Below are 22,745 nucleotides of genomic sequence, written 5' to 3'. Positions count from 1 at the left end.
ATACCGATTTATTAAGTTTTTTATTGACATTATTTTGTTCATTACATGATTTTTGTTAAAATGTATACTTTAGGAGATATTTGCAAAAAAACGAAGAAAAACGCCAAAAATATATGAATCTTTAGTGGCCAGTAACTTGAAAAGTATTAGTTTTTTTGAAAAACTATAAAAGACATTTTTTTCTTATAATTAGTTCTTCTATCGATTTCCGACATTATTTAAAAAAAATGTAATTACACAATTGAGAGGGGGTGTCATCCCCCCGGGGGGTAATGGCGCAATCCGAATTGTTTTCACTTTTGAACTTGAGGGTTAGATGAACCTAATTCCAAAGTTTCATTCAATTCGGAGCACAGTAAAAAAATTCAGACCTAAAACGCTCCGTTTACTGCACTATCTTTAAAAGCAATATAATCACATTTTGAAAAAATCCGATACAAAAAAAATTCCGAGTTGAGAGATATGTATAGCACAATAATATTCCGAGCGCAGCGTACTGACTGGCAGTCCGACTCCCGAGTCGAAAGTGTTAAAATTCTTCAAGGGGCAAAAAGGGGTCACAACAGGGCAAGACTATTTCTTTTGAAATGCATTAGACGAAATATGCAACTGGTTTGATTTAATTTTACCTCGTATTCCCATCTCATTATAAAGATGACCTATATAATTTTTAATCCTCATCTCAATTTTCCTCATTTAAAAAATTCGTATGCTCTTCCGCCTTTCGTAATTTCACTTAATTCCACGTTACTTGTTAAAAATTACTCAAGAAACAAAAATAATTCGATTTAGCAAAAACTTTGCCAAAAAACGAACAGCGTTAAGAACAACAACAACACGCGCACACATAAAATTATTAACACTTCAAATTATCGACTTGTAATTTTGACCAGATCGGATTTCTGTTTGAAAATTAAAAATAAGGTTTGAAAAAAATGCTGAGTATGCTATTGAAACAATTTTAACGGTGCATTCCAATTTCCAAAAATTATGTACGAAGACTTATTATGTATGTAAATTGCTTAATTCAATAGATGTTACGCTTCAATTTGCAAATTGCTTTTTTAATGTTTTTTGTATTTTTTAGTTCAATTACATGGAGTGTTAAAATATGTGTTACGCTTTGAAGTATATAAGCATTTTTTGCTAAATATTTGAAAAATTAGGTAATAATTAATTTTTTGAACTTTATATAGTAAATTATGAACTTGTTAGTAGAAATTATTAGTAATAATAATAGTAGAACTTGCTTAGTATTTATTGTTTCTCATCATCTTTAATAAGCTTCCCAATGTATTCCATTTTTTTAAAAAAACTCTAGGCTTGATTAGAATTTTTTTCTCAAGTGAAGAAGTTCATTATGACAAAAAATCTGCTCATTGTTGCAAAAATAGTAATATTTATTTAACTATAATAATGCTATAAAGAAAGTATATCACATTCTAATTAATTCGGAATTTAGAAATTTTATAACAAAGATTCTATGATAATTGATGAGATTGTAATGCAGATATCTATGTAGAGGCTACTCTACATATTAAATAGATTAGTAATAAATAGATTCTACAAATAGATTGTAATAGATAGATAATCTATTGCAATCTATTTGTAGAGTCTATTTAATTTTAATCTATTTAATATGTAGACAAAGCGAAGAAGTGCATTTAGCCAAGAAAATCTGCTTATTGTTGCAAAAATAATGTCTTTTTTTAACTATAATATTACTAAAAATAAGGTAAATCACATATGCTAATTAATTTGGAATTTAGAAATTTCATACCAAAGATTTTATAATAATAAAAAACCCAGGACATAGATTATTTATTAGATTGTAATACAAATTGATCTGTAGAGGTTGTTCTACATATTTAATAGATTAGTATATATATTTAATAGAATTTTTTCTGAAGTGAAGAAGTTCAAGGCCTTATGACAAAAAATCTGCTTATTGTTGCAAAAATAGTATTTTTGATTCTACTATAATATTACTATAAATAAAGTATATCATATACAATAATTCGGAATTTAGAAATTCGATAACAAAGATTTTATAATAATTTAAACTCAGGACGTAGATAATTTATTAGATTGAAATTCAAATAGAAATGTTACTCTACATATTAAATTGAAATTCAAATAGAAATGCTACTCTACATATTAAATAGATTCTATAAATAGAATGCCATGGAAATCTTACAAAAATATATTTTTTATTAGATTGCTACTGCAATCTATTTCTAGAGTCTATTTAATTCTAATCTATTGATTAGTTATAGTAAATGAAGACGTGTATTTAGTCAAGAAAATCTGCTTATATAAAGTATATTACATATACTAACTTATTGGCAATTTAAAAATTTTATAACAAAGATTTTATAGATATAATATGTAGATTCTATTTTACATATGAAATAGATTAGTAATAAATAGTTTCTACAAATAGATTGCAATAGCAATCTTATAAAAATATATTTCTCATCAGATATATTTGTAGAGTCTATTTAGTACTCATCTATTTAATATGTAGAGTAGACTCTACAGATCAACATTAAATAGTAAAATATGTATATAGAAAATAAAATTACGACGTGTGAAAGATCTAAGTGTAAAACATATTAGAAAACATAAGTTTTCTGTCATTAGACAGGGAATGCAATACCGGTATACCGGTATAACGAAATACCGGTATATCGCCCAATTCTTTGGCGGTATTAATACCGGTATTTACCCTAAAAATAGAAATTGGAAATTTTAATATAAGCGTTAGTTTTATTGTTATATTTTACACTTGAGTTTAAAGTTTTAAGAACAAATTTATATTTAATTTCCATAATCGCATAAACAGATATACATAACATTTCCATATATTATCTTCTAGTGGTTCTATAGTATAAACAAAAATTCAAAATATTATCTTGACTCGTCATTAAACTAAATTTATTGCTTTCCAAAAGGCTTCATATCATGTCTAAGTAAATAAAATCGAATTAATAAATAATGATTAACAGTTTATCACCAGTATTGCAATCCCTAGTCATTTAATATATAAAATTCAGTATATAATAGATAGTTAACAGGAACATTGGTATTATAAAGTTAAACAATATACATATTTTGAATTTAAACCTGCATGAAATTACTTATCCTGGGATCACATTTTGTGTGAAGTCATAATGATATTTGTTAAGTCACAGGAGAAAACGTTTATTGAATCAATAAATAAACTCACTATATTCAATATATGGAACAACCAGTTAGTTGATTAAAATTAAAAATCATGTTACTTCTTACAATAACAATGGATTCGCAACTTTGTTGCAAACACCGAACTCATTCGCGATATTAATACCATATTTTTTACATTTTGCAAACCGATAAGAGCCGCCAATTTTATAGGCGCCTTATAAAACATGATATTTATTGCAGAAATCATAATAAAAATCGTTTCATTTCACGCAAAATGCACTACCAAGCATTATATTCCTCGTGCGACCGAATAATAATTATCATAGCAATAAAATTATATTTAATAAATAATTTCGCTTGGTTTAATGTGAGCAGTAGTGTCATGAGAAGCGCCGGGTCGTATAAGATTTTTTAATTACTATTCAACAGGCGTTTGGAAGAAATTTATTCATATCGTAGAGGAAAAATATCTAGAATAAAATAAATTAATACAAGTGGTGTATGACATTGTACCTTAAGGCAAATTGCTGGAACTTCCCGTACCATAACGAAATAATCGAGAGATATTAAATGTTTTCAAATAGATTATTATAAATACTGTATTTTATTTATGTTTACAGGAAAGTAAATAAACAAAACTTAATCAATCGAATTTAAAATGAAGGACAATTATATAATATTTATAAGAATTATTTAAACTAAAGTGCAATGTTAAAATTATTTATTTGAAATATATAATTGAGCTTTAGAACTTCAGCTAGAAAAAAAATAAAATTCGAATTATTATTTATTTTGCAAAAAAAAAATTAAATAAAAAAATTTTTTTTTCAAACTCTTTGTTTTTGTCAATACTGATTTGAATCATTCAAATCGGATGCTCAGTTCTCTCAAAAACTGCAATTTTTTTAACATTTAGCTTGGTGCCTCCAAAACGGCTGAATCTGCCTTTGCCAACAACTAATCACCACTTCCCCAATGATTATTCGATCATTCAATACGGATGCTCCGTTCTCTCAAAAACTCGATTTTTATTTTCTGCGTTCTTTGCTCCGTATCTCCGAAACGGCAAGACCGACGTTTCCTAAAAACTAATCAGCACTAATTCTCATCAGTAGGAATTGATTGCTTTTACAATCATTCAAATCGGTTGAGCGGTACTCCCAAAAACGTCGACGACAAATAGTATCCACATTTGTTATATATCATACATCCATTTTCTCTGAGGTATACAAAAATTTTCATTTTCGATTTTTGGATCATTACTATAACTTACCCTTTGGGAAGTTAAAATTAATTATATGCACAAATTATAAGAACTTGTTTCAGCTATATCATTATGCTTTTAATAAATCTAATGAAATAGAAACATTGCAATTTAACAAATATACTTTAATAAATTCCCTTCAAAATTGATCAAGAAATCCAGCTACAATTTTATAGAGATTTAATTTCAGAAAATTGTAGTTTTATTTTTATATGTTTCATCAAATTTTATTTGTATATTTCATCAAATATTAATAATTTCATATATGAAAGGGACGATATTGTTCTAACATACATATATATACTTAAAAGTATTTGATTTTTATCATCATATCACATATTGCTGATTTTTCATATATCTCTATCTATATAAAAATAATTTGTGTTCCAATTATTAAATCTACATCATTAAAGTTTCTTCTTGATATTTTCGATACCGTTCAAAGTGTGTTTTTCTGCTCAAATACACTGAAAAGGCACAAGCATATTAATTTATCTTTTGATTTTTATTAGTTTAATTCAATTTTTCATATTTTGGGGTTTTTTCATTTGTTTATACTCTCTCTATAATTTACTTGCTACTGAAAGCAAAAACTTCTGAAAATATATAGAAAGAAATATAAGAATTTATATGCTTTTGTTATCTAACATAAATAAAACATATAATATTTTAGATCCCAAAACTTTTTACTCTTTTTATACACATTTTTATACACAATTGAAAATATACTGTAATTCGTAAATTTCAAAAATCAGAATTATACCAATAAAACTTCTGAGTAATAAGTAAATCTAAAAATTCATCACATTAATTAAGACTCATCTAAAGTAGAAACGTTTTATGAACACATAATCCCTATTACATTTTGAGTAAGTTGTTTATCAGAACTATGTCTAAAAGAAATTATATCTAATTTAATATTAATTTTAAATTTTCACGAAACAATTTGTCGAATTCAAAACCATAAAAATTAATAAATTTTTTTATAGCTTCCATATATTTTTCAGCACACTTCTAATTACCCGTCGCGCTTCTCATTAATATCAGAAAAAGCGTCTTGGAAAGAATATTAGGTAGAAATAATTATCCGAATTTAAATTAATATTTTTGCTCGAAGGACTTATAAATATTTTTATTGATTTTAAAATATTAATGTACATTTAATTTTATAAACGTCGCGTGTGGACATAATTGTTTAGAGAAAGTCTCGATAATTATAAAAGTCAATTGTTAAATTGACAATTTATATTGCCTTGAGAGAGAATTTAATAAGATAATAAATTTATTTGCAATTTAAAAATAAATATTCAGATACTAATTAAATGTATTTATATCGAACCTAATTAAAAGTCGAATTTTTGCTTTAATATTATTTACATTCAATACCTTAATAACACTACATTTGGATTTGTCCATATATGTATAGACTAAACAGAAAACTTATTGTTATATTTTTCGTTTTCTATTCATATGCAATGTAGAGCGGGGCACAAAGGTCCAATTTGACTTTTAGCAATGGTGCTGTGCAAACCAAATCGACTAAAAACAAATAACACGTATTAAACAAACCCTATATACGTATACATAAATAAATATGTCGGGTAGAGCGGGACATAAAGGTCCAATTTGACTTTGAGCAAAGATACTGTGCAAATCAAACCAACTAAAAATAACAAATAACACATATTAAACAACTATCTAATTAAGTTAAATTCCCAGCTATTTCATGATTAGAACTATGCTATTTTGCTATTCTTCAAAAAATTGTTACCTGGTCAAACTTAATAATATTTTTTGATGAAATGCAAGACCTGTTATTTATTATTTTTATTATAATCACATGTAAGTTTACCTCGCAAATCTTTAAGTAAATAAACTAAAGACGACTCGAAAACATGTCGTTTGTTAATACGGATATATTAATCAAACAAATCGCGAATAATTTACATTTAACCCTGAAACCTTAATCCCGGATAAATCTTTGCTAAAGGCTTTCGTTCCTGAATTTGGCGCTCAAAAAAAGCTTAAAGAAGCGCGTGCACCGACGAAAAAACAAAAACACATTAAAAACATTGCACTTGAACATCAAATGTTATTCTTATTCTGTTTTATACAAAACATTTTGATGTGAAGCAGAGTATCGGGTGTAATTATGGGAAACAATTAAAAATGCATTTCTGCCATGAGAATTATATCGGAGACAAGGGCTTGAACTTATTTTGAATGTAAAAACTTAACTAAAAACAAATGCAAATATTTTTAGAAACAGTTATAGATATAGTTATACAAAATTTTACATAATGTGAAATAAGAATAATCATTAAATATCAATTCTGTGCTAAATTGTAGAATTGATATAAAATTTGAATCTTCTAGTTTTATGTTGCTAGAGGTGTTTGATATTTATTAGTTACGATAACCTAATACCCCTATATAATGAAGTAGCTACCTTTATTACTATTTTTTTTTCAAAGAAAATTTAGCAATTTTATTTTTTCCTAGATTATTAGTCGATATAGAATATTAAAATCATATAAATCGAAATATGTAGAATTTGTGACTCCAAGGTTTTCGACAATGCACTTTGAAGGAAAGAATTTTGGGCAGAACTATTATTTCTTCTCAATTAATTCTCCTTAATGTTCCATTCCCCAATATTCCTTAATAATCCACGCAATATAATTCTCATCTTGCAAATATCTCAAAAACCTATTAATGTTTTTTTATAATTTAAATATATATATATATATATATATATATATATATATATATAAATTTTACATTATAATTAGAGCGTTATGGTTAAACATTGTTCAAACAAATAATTATTTATAATATATCCAGTGGGTAGACTTATTTTTCACAATCTTCTTTTACCCATCCCTTGCTAACTGTTAGCTTAAAAAGTAAATATGTTTCTTTAAATGAAAAAAATATTTCTCTCATTCAAACATTTAAATAATTGTGATAAAAACCGAAAATAATCAAGTACGGTATTTTGAAGCAGCACGCCAAGATTGAAAAAGCTTAATTAGATTATTCTGGTGCTTATTTTGAAATTACCAAAAGACGGAAGAAATAACACTGAAATACTTTTTATTTATAATTGCAAAATTATTTTTTTAAAAGTAACAATTGTGGAAAACAAAATATTATCATTTCAATATTAATTATTAATTTATTTTAAAAACTATTCAATATAAAATAAATAAAAAAATCTCTTTAATTAAGTTTATCTGAAAAGCCTAAATATTATAGACTAAAGAGCTTCTAATTTATCTTGATTCAAATAACTTTTTATATAGTAACTGATTTTTATTACTAATCTTATGTTTTATGTAACTTGTTGGAACAATTTTTTTGATTGACATATCATATTGGTTTGCCAAAATTCAAGGGACTTATCTATTTCAAGTGAATGTTGAATTTGATGATACTACTATTGAATTTTAGAGAAATATTCTGGATGGACGAAAAGCTCTTCGTTTCCTTAGAAAATGTTAAGCCCCTTAAATTTTGAATGGTATGTTAATCTAAAAAAATCTTTTAAACAAATTATACATAAAACTTAAGATTAGTAATAAAAGTTAGTTACTATATAAGAATTTTTATAAGTAATTTGAATCAAGTTCAATTAAACGTTCTTTAGTTCATAATATTTAGGGTTTTCAGATAAACTTAAATGTTTTTTTTTTATTTATTTTGAATTGAAAACGTTTTAATATTATTAAAAATTTAACAAAAAGTAAATAAAGGATAAAACTTTTAAGAATATCATACCGGTTTTCTTTATTGCATATTTTTGCTTCATAATACGCCTCACTTTCACTAATTATTATTTTGACGTGTTTCCATTTTTTTAAATTATCTATTTTATAGGAAAAAATGTGCCATTTATTTAATAATTATTTATCTATAATTGCTCAATCATATTTTAATAATGATCATAAATAGTAGCTTGCAATTACATAGTGTGAGAGCACCGCAAATCAATGATTCCCTTTCCATTTTTCTTGTTGATTATTCCCAACACAATATTATTATAAATAATCATTTTTTCATCAATTTTTCTTTTCAAACTTTTGCTTCCATGCTTTCTCGACTTGGTTGGTCTTCAAGTCCCTATCAGGTCAATAATCTGCATTCTTCTTTTACCCAATTTTATTAGTCCTTCTAATTTCCCTTCGACGACCTCTTGCAGAAATCATTCTTTTTGCAGAATGGATCCGATCCAGTTTCTTGTTCTTTTCAAGATCGTGCCGAATAGAGTTCTCTCTTCAACCAATTTTCTCAAAATTTCTTCCTAGGTTACTTTGACTGTCCATTTCAGCTTCTCGATTTGCCTGCAGCATCATATTTGAATGTTCTCCAGATAGTTTTTGCCTAATTTTCTCAGAGTCAGTGTCTCTGATCCGCACAGATTGAATTAATAATAACAATATAACAAAAAAAATTTATGATTTTAGACAAATCTTCTTTTCATCATTGTTGAAATGCTAAACACTTCCTGATGAAGGCAACAATTGCGTTCGCGCAAAACGAGCGAAAATGGACACGCCTGCTCGTTAAGCATAAAATACGTTTTAATTTGGTTCACTCCGTTAATAAGCCAGTACTTCTGTACAACGGCAAAAATAAACCTAAAATTGTAATTTTTTAACCGGCGTTAAATCGACGGTGTAATGACAAAAATATTCATTATTAAATATTCAGCGAAAATTGTTGTATAATTTTTAGCGGACTTGTTTCGCATCGAAAATTATACAGGAACAACAAGTTGTGCTCATGTCAACGGTATGATTTATGTGATGATTTTGTCATTTGTTTTTAAGAGCTTTCTGTAAAATTGGGGCACATACCTGCAACTGTATGAAGAAATATATTTTTTACTTTTTATTTTTAACTTTCCGTAGGGCAAGTTATAGTAATCGCAAAAAATCGAAAATGAAATTTTTTATATATCTTTACGTTTCAAAGGTTTCTGAACATTTTGGTATACCTTAGAAAAAATGGATGTATGTGTGTGTGTGTGTGTATGTGTGTGTGTATGTATGTGTGTGTGTATGTATGTACGTGTGTGTATGTATGTGCGGATACAAATTTTCGTCGACGATTTCGGGAACACGGATCAACCGATTTGAATAATTCAAAAAACATTCGATTCGTATTGATAAGGAGACGTGCTGATTAGTTTTTGGCGAAGGTAGGTCTAGCCGTTCCGAAGATACGGGGCAAAAGTGCCGAAAACGGTAACTCAGTTTTTAAGAGAACGGATCGCCCGATTTAAATAATTCAAAAAACATTTCACTTGTATTGACAAGATGAAGAATCTATAAAGGTAGGTCTAGCGGTTTCGGAGATATGGAGGAAAAAGTAAAAAAATTAGCCATTTGGCGGTCAAAAATGATCATTAGACATATGCACATCAAATTATCAGATATTTTATAGAGATTTTAACAATAAGTATACATTTTGTTAACATTCCTATGGGTTCCGTACCAATGCTTATGCGTTAGACAGCGACGCGGCGCTTACGCGCTTTATATTTTGTCCCTATGCAGTTAAATCAGTACGATTGCTTTGAAAAAAAAGTTCAGATCTTCCACAATATGTCAAAATAAAGAAAAAAAATTTTTTTTCAAAAAAAAAAAAAATTTAAAAAAAATTTTTTTTTTTTCAAGAAAAAAAAATTTAAAAAAAAATTATTTTTTTTCAAAAAAAAGTAATTTTTTGTCCATATATATAGTTTCTCAAAAATCTTATTTTTTCAAAGTACATCTTTTTCAAAAATGTTAATCGTTTTTAAAAAATTAATAATTTTTGGTACGGGAAGTTCCAGCAATTTGCCTTAAGGCACGATGCCTTAATTGCCTTAAGGCAGAATTCCACTTACAGCTAGTTACATTAAAGAGTTATCATCATCTACCACTAACTTAGTCATTCTGACTCCAAATATAGAAATGGAATTAATAGACAGATAGACAAGCAGACAGGTGATTTGATATAAAATTAGAATAATGACAAATCCAGTGTAGAATGATAGACGGTATACAGATAGATGGGTAGGCAGGTAAACATGTCGACAGGTAGACTGATAAACATGTGAACAGACAGACAACTAAACCGGATGCCAGTTAAACAATTAGATTGGCCAATAGGTAAAAAGTAGAACATGTAGGCTGATAGACAGATAAACTGGTATACGGGAATAGGCAGGCAAGTAGTTAGGTAACTAGTAGACAGGTAGAGAAGTATATCATAAATAAATCAAACAGTTTATTTTGATCAAATCGATTATTTACACTTATCGGGAAGTTCTCAGAACTTGCCTCAATGCAAAGTAGTACATCAACCTGTTTTTGTTTTTATATTCGAAATCTAAATGAGATTGACCTAAGGGATCGTTCAAGTATTACGTAAGCAGATTTATTACAATTATTTACCCCCTCCTCTCCCCATTGTCAGCAAAAGTAAGCAAATTTCTTACCAAAAATAAGCAAAATAAGCAAATCAATAACCCCCCGCCCCCCTATAGCGCTTACGTAATAATTGAACGGTACCTAATCGTTCAAATTGTAGATTTCTTATGCAAAAAAAATATCATAAAAAAATGAAAAAATTTCAGTTTTTTGCTTAGACAATATTTAATATTAACTAAAAGATTGAATTTCTTCTATGAAAAATATTTTATTTTACTTCCTTTATAATTTTGTTTATAGATTCTGCTCGGAGTATAATGTAGAAGATATTATAGGTTAAAAATTAGAAAAATAAAAATTAATGATTAAAAATGAAAAAGAAAGTTCAAAATTTTACGTTTCTGGTAATATACATGTTTCACCTAAGAATGAAACTAGTGGTTCATGTATCCCATTCCCTTTAACCAGCATTTCTTAAAGTAATACAATGTCTTGACAAAAGTAGTTTATTTCCAAGGTGTAAATTTGCTAATCGATTTCGGAGGAAATTGCCGCTTATCGTTTGCCTAATTAATGACTTGACCGAAGAACTGACTGACTGGCTGACTGGTAAGTGGCAAATAAATGAAAGATTTTTGCCTTAACTCTCGCCTCCATTCATTGATCACATTTCACGTCGGAAAAAGCTACAAGTTTTTATTTTCTTGAGGAGCTCAAGTTTTTAACTAGAAGATATAAGCGCTCATGCAAAGCTCTAGGAAATTTATAGACCCATCATAATTTTTAAATTTTTGATGAGTCACCTATTCAATAATGCAATTGTATTGTCTATTTGTAGCATTGGTTGATATATTTATTATTTATTATATAGATTATTTGTAGGGATGATTGAATTTTGAGGAAATTGGCACTTGGTAAGAAGCTCAAGTTTTTGTCTAGATGATATGAGCTTTCATGCAAAGCTTCTCATTTTTTTAAATTTTGATAAGTCACTTATTCAATAATCCAATTGAATCGTTTATTTGTAGAATTGATTATTATCGGATATTGCGGAGGGCTTAGAGGAAAGTGAGTAGAAAGGTAAATTATCTCCTATTTATGTAAAATTTTTGTTGTACATACAATTAGCTTTAACATAATTCTAGTTATTATTAGTTTGTTATATATTTAATGCTCAAAAGTGTTTTTTGGTAACTATTAATTCGAAACGAATTTAGTAGTTTTTTTAACGGTGCTGTATCTACTTTGAGAGTTAGAAGCATCGAGTATTGATATGAAAAGGATCATTCTCTTGTAAAATGATGTAAAATGATTTTTGAACACTTCCGAATTAGGAGTTCAGACATAACTTCTTAATTCGATTTCTGAAAGTTGGATTTGCATTGCTATCCACTTGCCTTATCCTTGGGGAAAAATTCTTCTAAAAAATTTGTTCTAAAAACCACAATAAATTATTTCTTATCATTTTTTTTTCGACATTTTACAATCAAAAAGTCCAAATTTTTTGATCTCTCTCTTCAAAGGTGTATTATGCGCGCCATTCCTCAGGATTGTTGTTTTGTTCCCGTCTTCTTCCGAGATAATGGCGCGAACATATAAATTAATGACTGTTGATTATACATTAGCCGGAAAGAAAATACGAACTCGGTTCTCCACTGACTTGGCAATGACTGGCAACACGGCCACGTCGTTTTATATATAATACACCGTGCTTGAATCTTTGATATATCAAACGGTTTCAGTTTTTGTTTTATTGCAGAAATTTCAGACAATGTGGGCATACTTGAATAAAGACAAAAGAGCACTTTCTTGATATTAACCCTTTCCACTCGCACAATACAAAATTAATACGAACTATGTCGCCGCAGCGGCGGCACTCGAGTGGGAGGGGTTAATTGCACTATCAAATTTATAATAATACACCTTGATTGATTCTTTGATATATTAAACGGTTTCATTTTTGTTTTATTGCAGAAATTTTAGACAATGTGAACATACTTGAATAAAGGCAAAAATCCACTTTCTTAATATTAACCCTTTCCACTCGCACATTGCAAAAGTAATACGTACTATGTTGCCGGAGCGGTATACGAGTGGAAAGAATTAAGTGCACTAGCAAATTTAGAAACACCATTTCGTGGTAAATAAAAATTTACTTATGTTATATAAACTTTAAAGAACAAAATTATACTTGAAAGTTTGTATGGAATTTCCAATATGCCAATATCAAATATTGGAGTCGATGTAAAGATTTTTTTTTTTTTATTCAACAATATCGATGTAAAGATGATATCGAATAATTGAAATATTGAAGTAATATTTTTGGTCAAATATTTATCAATGAATACACAGTTTATTATTAGAGTCATTAAAACGATTGAAATATTTTAATGCAATTTTGGTGACTTGTATCAAGAGATTTCTAGAGGAAAAGATTTCTTTTTTTTATAATTATTAATAGACATTTAATAATTATATGGTTTATATCTATTATGATAGTGAAGAAGATTTAATAGTAAGTATCGTTGGTAAAAAAAATGAAAGAAATTGAAAACCTTTGAATGAACCACATGGTGCTTACATAAATATCGAGAACAAAGAAAACCGCTGGTGAGATTAGATTGAAATAACGTCATTAACCTCTGATACTTTGACCGCGCACCGTTAATCTTTCGTGCTTCTCGCTTTGCAATCTTATTTTACTTTTATTTATTATCATAAAGAATATGCGAGAGGAGAATAATGTATTCTCACCTTAAATATGTTTTGAAGCGTTTTTAGTAAAAATGCTTTAGGTAATTTTTTTTACCTCAGAAAGCTCATGTTATGTGCAGCTTAATTTTAACATAGCAAGTTAACTTCCAACTTCTGAATAAAACATCCAGAAAATAGTAGAAAGTACTAGGTAAAGTATTTTCTTACGTAGAAAATTCTAGTAAATATGTTTTTGCCAGCGATATATTTAGACATTGACAGACAGATATTTTCATATTTTACTACAAAATCTTTGTATTATGTTTATATTATTAGTTTTACTAGAGCAAACCCAGAATTGGATGTCGTATGTTCACGTAGTTCTTAAAATGAACTGAATCTTGTTCTTAAAAGCTGACGCAGTTTTCGAGCGAGTTGAGTTGGCTTTGATTTTTCTTGATGTGTATTTTTCAATTTAACTTTTTGCAAAGGTATTTGACGACATTCTCTTGTGTAATTTCCATACATCAAAATGGCAGGGTAATTTTTTACTCTAAGCAAAAAGGGGCCGTTCAATAATCACGTGATTGACTTTTAAATACTGTTGCACTTTTTTCCTTTGGTCATTCGTGACGATATATGAAATTACTCCTCCCTCCCCTATCCAGGATTAGGTATTAGTACTTTACTTTAGTACTTTAAAAAAAATTTAAAAATAAATACACGTAATACCTTGCTATGTAAACAGACAGACTACTAAACAAGTAGCCTGTTAAACAAAATAGATTGGTAAACAGGTAGAAAAGTAGCACACGTAGGCTGATAGGCACATAAAATAGACAGACAAGTAGATAGGTTGATAGGTTGACAGGCAAACAGGTGGACATGTAGATCACAGATAATTCAAATAATATATTTTGATCAAATCGGTTATTTACACTTATCGGAAAGTTCTTGCAACTTACCGCAATGGAATGTGCTACTTACAACTGTTTTTTTAAATTAAAAAACTAATGGAAAGTCTAAGGACTTTTGCACCTCTTTCCCTTAGTTATTCGTGGCTATATTTGAAAATACACCTCCACTTTTAGTACCTTGAAAATATCGTTTGTGATTTTTTTTTAAAATAAATACACTTGATATCTTGCTGGACCTCCCCCTTGTGGGAATTTGTGATTTTATATCAAATTTCTCCGACACCAAAGGCTAGTTTTTTGGATGTTGATTCCAAGTCTGACTTTATATAGTCCAACTAAATATCAACATTTTCTCATAGTTGAATAATATTACATTAAAAATAAGTCAAAATAAAATACAAATGTATATAAATGAAAGGTAAATTTAATAATTTTAGTAACGCTAAAGGCAAATGTAACAAGAAAATGCATGCTGCGCAAAATTGCGTACGTTTACAATTGTCTATTCAGGCCAGAGATAAATAAGTATGAATGGTTCAGACAAATCGACAAATGAATCACTCACCATTACATTTATGGATATGGAATCAATCATAATAATTTTTAGCTAACAGATTTATTACTATCCAATATCACAAATTGATTGGAAGAAATTGAACCCATTTTACAAAAAAGTGCTTCCTACACGACGTTATCTAAAGTAAAATAGGACTGAAAGAACTGGTATTATGAAGAGTGCAGGCGATTGTAGCATACGCATGGACAGAAAATGAAGGAAACTGAAAGCTGAAGACCGGAAAGCATGGAAGTAGAAGTTTGGAAAAAAAATTCATAAAAATCTCAACAAAAAACATTGCGAATGAAATAGTTACAGTTATTGATTTTGTAGTGCGCTCACACAATGGACTTGCCTCCGAGCAGACAATCATATATTATTCATTATTATTACTATCACATTATTATTCTCCAATATATGTTATCTTCATGAACATTATGCGTGCGCCACGTACCATCCGTGATCCGTGGTTCTCTTGTTCTTTGCGGTATTATGTCTGTAGTATATAATATTGTGGTAGGTCGCTTCGTTATTTATACCGCGTGGCCTCTCCTTGACCCCTGAACTTGGGAATAGTAGTAGCGTTTGTTTACAGACCGACAAACGTATGCGCACGCGACCAAAAGAACCCGCTGAGAAGAGGGCATCAGATACATTCAAACTGTGGGTAATGTATTGATGAATTCGATATTTTTGGTGTGAGATATAAAGATGATGTAAGGTTAAGGTCGGAGAGACACTTATAAAATATATCAATGAGAAAATACTGATTTAATTGCACAGCAGGTAATACCAAGTGCTAATTAAGTTAAATTCCTAGATATTAATCTAAACTGCAGACTATCATGGGAACACCACATCACAACACAGTCCAGAGTTAGGTACATGTATTGACTTATTTAACATAATTCAAAATTAGCACTCGAAAATAAAATCTTGGTTTATATAACGATAATAATTTCTATTTGGACATACGGAATAGAGCTTTGGGGCTGGTATAGCAAATCGAATGTGGCATTGGTATATCAAACCTAATCAAAACTACTTAGAATGATAAGTGCACCCTTGTGTGTGAGTAATATAACTCTTCATGATGATCTGATTGTGCTGTATATTAAAGACTTTACATATATAAACAGGATTCACTAATGATCCTGAAATTTGCCCAATTCACTCGTTGCCGCGCTGTTGATGATGACTTGGATTGTAATATAGAAGTGATACTATAGAATTAATAACTAAAAGACACTCATAACAAATATCCATGATATTGTTTTATTTACCATTCAAATTTTAATCTGTCTTAGTGAAGACATTCACAGTAATTGATTAAATATCCATAACAAAAGACTGTTTTAATTGCACAGCAGGTGAAACCAAGTGCTGATTATGTTAAATACCTAGAAATACATCTAGACCAAAACCTAACAAAAAAACACCACATCGCAACAAAAATCAACATTACCAAAGCCACAGTTAGGGAATTTCATTGACTTCTTTAACATAATTCAAAATTAGCACTCGAAAACAAAATCTTGGTTTATAAAATGATAATAATTTCTATCTAGTCATGCGGAATAGAGCTTTGGGGTTGCTCTAGCAAATCTAATATGACATTAATACATCAAAACTATTTAGAATGGAGACAAGTTCAGCCTTGTAGGTGGGTAATAAAACTCTGCATCATGATCTCAATGTGCTATAAAATAAAGACTTTATGAAAACAAGATTTACCAATTATCCTCACAAATTAGAAAAAAGACCCAGTTCACTCGTTGCTCCTTACACCAGAAATAATAAGATATAAAAATTATGACCTATTAACTTGATCCCTTGTATCTGATAGTAATTATCCACTCGGTCTCCTCGGTCTTGGTCTCGGTCTCGGTCTCGGTCTCGGTCTCGGTCTCGGTCTCGGTCTCGGTCTCGGTCTCGGTCTCGGTCTTGGTCTCGGTCTCGGTCTTGGTCTTGGTCTCGGTCTCCTCGGTCTTGGTCTCGGCCTCGGTCTTGGTCTTGGTCTCGGTCTTGGTCTCGGTCTTGGTCTCGGTCTCCTCGGTCTTGGTCTCGGTCTCTCGGTCTTGGTCTCGGTCTCGGTTCCTCGGTCTCGGTCTGGTCTCGGTTTTCCTCGGTCTCGGTCTTGGTCTCGGGTCTCGGTCTCTCGGTCTCGGTCTTGGTCTCGGTCTCCTCGGTCTCGGTCTTGGTCTCGGTCTTGGTCTCTCGGTCTCGGTCTCGGTCTCGGTCTCGGTCTCGGTCTCGGTCTCGGTCTCGGTCTCGGTCTCGGTCTCGGTCTCGGTCTCGGTCTCGGTCTCGGTCTCGGTCTCGGTCTCGGTCTCGGTCTCGGTCTCGGTCTCGGTCTCGGTCTCGGTCTCGGTCTTCTCGGTCTCGGTCTCGGTCTCCTCGGTCTGGTCTCGGTCTCGGTCTCGGTCTCTCGGTCTCGGTCTCGGTCTCCTCGGTCTGGTCTTGGTCTCGGTCTCGGTCTCGGTCTCGGTCTCCTCGGTCTTGGTCTTGGTCTCGGTCTCCTCGGTCTCGGTCTCGGTTTGGTCTCCTCGGTCTTGGTCTCGGTCTCGGTCTCGGTCTCGGTCTTCTCGGTCTCGGTCTCGGTCTCGGTCTCTTCTGTCTTGGTCTTGGTCTCGGTCTCTTCTGTCTTGGTCTTGGTCTCGGTCTTGGTCTCGGTCTTGGTCTCGGTCTGGTCTCGGTCTGGTCTCGGTCTTGGTCTCGGTCTCGGTCTCGGTCTCGTCTCGGTCTCGGTCTCGGTCTCGGTCTTCCTCGGTCTGGTCTTGGTCTCGGTCTCGGTCTCCTCGGTCTCGGTCTCGGTCTCCTCGGTCTCGGTCTTGGTCTCGGTCTCGGTCTCCTCGGTCTCGGTCTCGGTCTCTCGGTCTCGGTCTAGGTCTCGGTCTGGTCTCGGTCTAGGTCTCGGTCTCGGTCTCGGTCTCGGTCTCGGTCTCTCGGTCTCGGTCTCCTCGGTCTCGGTCTTGGTCTCGGTCTCGGTCTTGGTCTCGGTCTTGGTCTCCTCGGTCTCGGTCTCCTCGGTCTCGGTCTTGGTCTCGGTCTCTCGGTCTGGTCGGTCTTTGTCTCGGCCTCGGTCTCGGCCTCGGTCTCCTCGGTCTGGTCTTGGTCTCGGTCTTGGTCTCGGTCTTGGTCTCGGTCTTGGTCTCGGTCTTGGTCTCGGTCTGGTCTCGGTCTTGGTCTCGGTCTTGGTCTCGGTCTTCGTCTCGGTCTTGGTCTCGGTCTTGGTCTCGGTCTTGGTCTTGGTCTTGTCTTGGTCTCGGTCTCGGTCTGGTCTCGGTCTCGGTCTCCTCGGTCTCGGTCTCCTCGGTCTCGCTCTCCCGGTCTCGGTCTCCTCGGTCTCGCTCTCTCGGTCTCGGTCTCTCGGTCTCGGTCTCCTCGGTCTCGTTCTCGGTCTCGGTCCTCGGTCTCGGTCTTGGTCTCGGTCTCGGTCTTGGTCTCGGTCTCGGTCTCGGTCTCGGTCTCGGTCTCGGTCTCGGTCTCCTCGGTCTCGGTCTTGGTCTCGGTCTCGGTCTGGTCTCGGTCTCGGTCTCGGTCTCGGTCTCCTCGGTCTCGGTCTTGGTCTCGGTCTTGGTCTTGGTCTCGGTCTTGGTCTTGGTCTCGGTCTGGTCTCGGTCTTGGTCTCGGTCTTGGTCTCGGTCTTGGTCTCGGTCTTGGTCTCGGTCTGGTCTCGGTCTCGGTCTCGGTCTCGGTCTCGGTCTCGGTCTCGGTCTCGGTCTCGGTCTCGGTCTCGGTCTCTTGGTCTTGGTCTTGTCTTGGTCTGGTCTCGGTGTGGTCTCGGTCTTGGTCTCGGTCTCCTCGGTCTTGGTCTCGGTCTCCTCGGTCTTGGTCTCGGTCTCCGGTCTCGGTCTTGGTCTCGGTCTTGGTCTCGGTCTGGTCTCGGTCTTGGTCTCGGTCTCCTCGGTCTTGGTCTCGGTCTCGTCTCCTCGGTCTTGGTCTCGGTCTCGGTCTCCTCGGTCTTGGTCTCGGTCTCGGTCTCCTCGGTCTTGGTCTCGGTCTCGGTCTCCTCGGTCTTGGTCTTGGTCTCGGTCTCGGTTTGGTCTCGGTCTCGGTCTTGGTCTCGGTCTCGGTCTCGGTCCTCGGTCTCGGTCTCGGTCTTGGTCTCGGTCTCGGTCTTGGTCTCGGTCTTGGTCTCGGTCTTGGTCTCGGTCTCGGTCTTGGTCTCCTCGGTCTCGGTCTTGGTCTCGGTCTTGGTCTCGGTCTCGGTCTCGGTCTCGGTCTCGGTCTCGGTCTCGGTCTCCTCGGTCTTGGTCTCGGTCTATATATTTTAATATTTATATATTTAGTTAAAACCTTAAAATATCCCTCACACTATTAGTTATGCTTTTCGTTAAATATAAATCATTTTTAACGATTTTCAAACTTTATTGGATTTATCTGCTTCTTAAATTTACTCGTGACATTTTAAATAAAAAACGATTTTAAATCATAAATTTGTACTAAAGTATATATATATATATATATATATATATATATATATATATTATTCTAAATATTTAGTTAAAACCTCAAAATAATATATAGTTCTGAAAACTTAGCCTTTACCAAGTTGCAAATATTTTTTATGAATTTTTCAAACTCTACTTTAAATTGACTTCAGAAATATCACGATGCGATAATAATATATGTATAAAAGCGATTTTAACTAACAAATATATACTAAAATAAACATTTTTGACTTAAATAAATAGCTTAAACTTCAAAAAAAATTATTAGTATCAAAATTACCATTTCATTTAATTTAAATTATTTTTAACGAATTTTGAAATCTTTGTTGTATATATTAGCTCAGAAGATCCTTCTTGACTAAAAAGAGGTTTTAAATAATAATTTTCTACTAGAGTATATACATTTATTTATTTAAATATTTAGTCAAAACTTCAAAAAACTTTTTGCACAAAAAATCATCTTTCTATACTATTTTTATCTAATTTTTATCTAATTTTTATCTAATTTTTATCAATTTTTATCAATATTTTCCTCCCCAGGTATACAGATTTGGCCTGGCTAGAAGAAAACGTTCGAGGGCAGGATTATTTCAAATGCATGTCCTCGATTTCTGCAAATCCTTTAAGTACTGATGCAACCAGGACATCGGATTGGGGGAAAGAAATTTGGGCAGACTTATTCCATCTGTTACCGACAGATTTACTACTGAGGATAGGCTGAAAGAGGTAAAAAGACGATATGAAAGATGATACAAAATTATCATTTATTCAAAATTTTTATATCGGAGTGTATAAAAGTGTGACCTAGGAAATGTTGTAAATTTTATCTAGTTTCACCCTGTGTAATTGAAAAGGGGTGGTTTTATATGAAGTATTTGAGTTATTTGACAAAAACCAAAAAATGTCCCGAATTAAAATTTAATTTTTCAGATGATTGACTTCTTTGCCAAATTTCCGGAGGCCGGAGCAGGAGCTGCTGCTCGGAAACAAGCCCTGGAAACTGTTTCCAATAATATAAAATGGTTAAAAGTTAACAAAGACATTGTTGCAAAATGGTTGAACAAGAGGAAATGATTTAAAAAAATATATATAAGTGCTCTTTAGTGTTGAAAGTCGAACGCAATTGTAAAACTAAACAGAAAGTTTTTTTTTTATTAAATAAATAAAGTATGTGCATATTTTTGTTATTAATTTAATTTCAAGGTATTCCTCTGTCTGTAAAAAAATAATAGGAGCAATACTAATATGAGTTTAATTTTTGTATTTTGTATAAATAAAAATTGATTGTATTTTGTATATCTTTTATATATTATATGGTTCAGTTTAACACTGATTTGATTTTAAATAAGAGCAAATTAATAATTAAATGAATATATAAACAAGATTTAAAACAAAAAACAAGTCAAAATAGAAAATATTTTTCAGTCAAGACAGGTTTTATAGCTGCTCGGACTGAGATTATATCGTCAACAAATAAGTAAAAAAAATACCATCAGCCAATGAATGTATGTTAATTTTAATTACATGAAGTTCTTCAAACAGAATTATTACATGATGAGTGAAGTTGCAAGAACAATATTTGGCGTTGTTTGACATAATAATTATCTTCATTTTTATAGCTCATAAAAATATTGAAGCAGTACACCTTTATTCTATCATGCCTAAGATATATACTTTTCAGAATTATATCTCAGATATTTTTGGTAGTTTAGATGAAGTCTACATGTTTTTCGATCATGCTAAGTATTACAAAGTTGCATAATTAAGAATAAATTGATATTCAGATTTATTAATCTAAACAAGAGTTGAAGCACAAGAATAGTTTGTATAGGTTTGTATCATTTCTATACATATATACTTTATAATGGACATCTATGCTATAAATAAACTATTTATTTGTTACAAGTTTACTGTGTGAATTTATTAATCAGCATTACTTCATTTCTTTAATGAAGGTTCATTTTTAAATGCTAATTACAATGACAAACCGACAATGTCATATCCGAAGTATGACTTTAATTACATTATTGTTTGTAAATATTATACATATTTTTAATGCTATTATAAATATATAATTTATCATTATCATATAAATGTGTATAATGGTTGACACTAATAAATGTGTGCATCACGAGTGTTACCATATTACTCATGAACGTTATTCAAAATTGTTATATGATGTATTTATTTTTACTTAAATGCCATCTCATACAACAACAAAAAAGTTTTACTTCAATACTTATTATATTTGCAATGCGTTACAAATGTGAAATAAAGTTATAACAATTTGCATATATCATTTAGTCAAAATTCAAATTTGAAATTGGCGCCCTTTGTGGCGCTACTGTTCACCGATCGAAAACTCTGAAGTTGCACAAAATGGCGACCTGTCAGCACTTATTGAAGGCGCCTTAGTTCTTTATGGGATTCTAGTGAAAACAAATGGCAATAAAAAGAAGTGAGTGCTATATAAATAATGTAGTTAGTTGTGCAAGAAATATTTTGTAATGCAAAAAAAAATGGAGCACCCTTAGAAGTCACGAGCGGCGGATCGGATAGTAATAGAAAGGTATGGTAATAGACATTTAGTATATAGACATTTGATAGTTTTGTTAGAAACGATTTTTATGGGTTCGTGCTGATTCTTGCTTGTGATTTAGTAGTCAGTTTTGATGGATCGAATTCCAATACAGATTTTTTATACTTAAAAGTTATATATACACTTATAGGTAATATTTTTACAACATAACCTGTAAGTTACAAGCAAAGATGTTGAAAATCGAAATAAAACTAGTGGGGCGCACGGCATCGTTCCTTAAGGCAACTTGCTGGAACTTCCCGTACTAAAAATTATTTTTAAAAACATTAACATTTTTGACACGCACACATACATCCATTTTTGTAATGTATGTCAAAATGTCTAGAAACCTCACGATTACTATAACTTACCCTAAGGGGAGTTAAAAAATGTAGTAAAAGAAATAGAATTAAATAAGTGAGCAAATAATAATTATAAATAACTTGCAGAATTATGTTCTGGATCATAGATCACTCAGCCATTTTCTCTTTAGTTTTTCGACTGACTGGGATTGACATATGTATCCAATTTGTCTCGAACAATCAACCTTCTGCTTTTAATGACTTCTATTGGGAGTTTTTAGGTCCTCGTGAATTATATATAAACCCATCAAGTGCTGCATATCATTCTCAGTATATTGTTTTGGGCTTTCTGAATTATACAAATATGTTATATAC

At 32.0% G+C, this 22,745-nt stretch overlaps 1 long non-coding RNA gene across 1 annotated transcript in view; it reads left to right on the top strand.

Moving 5' to 3' along the window:
- The window catches only part of LOC113382173, a 40,742-nt gene extending 20,138 nt beyond the window's left edge, over positions 1-20,604 (top strand). The window contains exons 3-4 of the long non-coding RNA XR_003367638.1: positions 20,031-20,216; positions 20,421-20,604. This is a non-coding gene — a long non-coding RNA (uncharacterized LOC113382173). The remainder of the gene's footprint in view (positions 1-20,030; positions 20,217-20,420) is intronic.
- Positions 20,605-22,745: the final 2,141 nt, after the last annotated feature.

This window comes from Ctenocephalides felis, unplaced genomic scaffold (genome assembly GCF_003426905.1).
Source record: "Ctenocephalides felis isolate EL2017-DRISC unplaced genomic scaffold, ASM342690v1 CF-g0.4_SCAFFOLD_03343, whole genome shotgun sequence".
NCBI lineage: Eukaryota > Metazoa > Arthropoda > Insecta > Siphonaptera > Pulicidae > Ctenocephalides > Ctenocephalides felis.
Note: the sequence above shows the minus strand (reverse complement) of the source record. Positions and strands in the feature narration are given on the sequence as shown.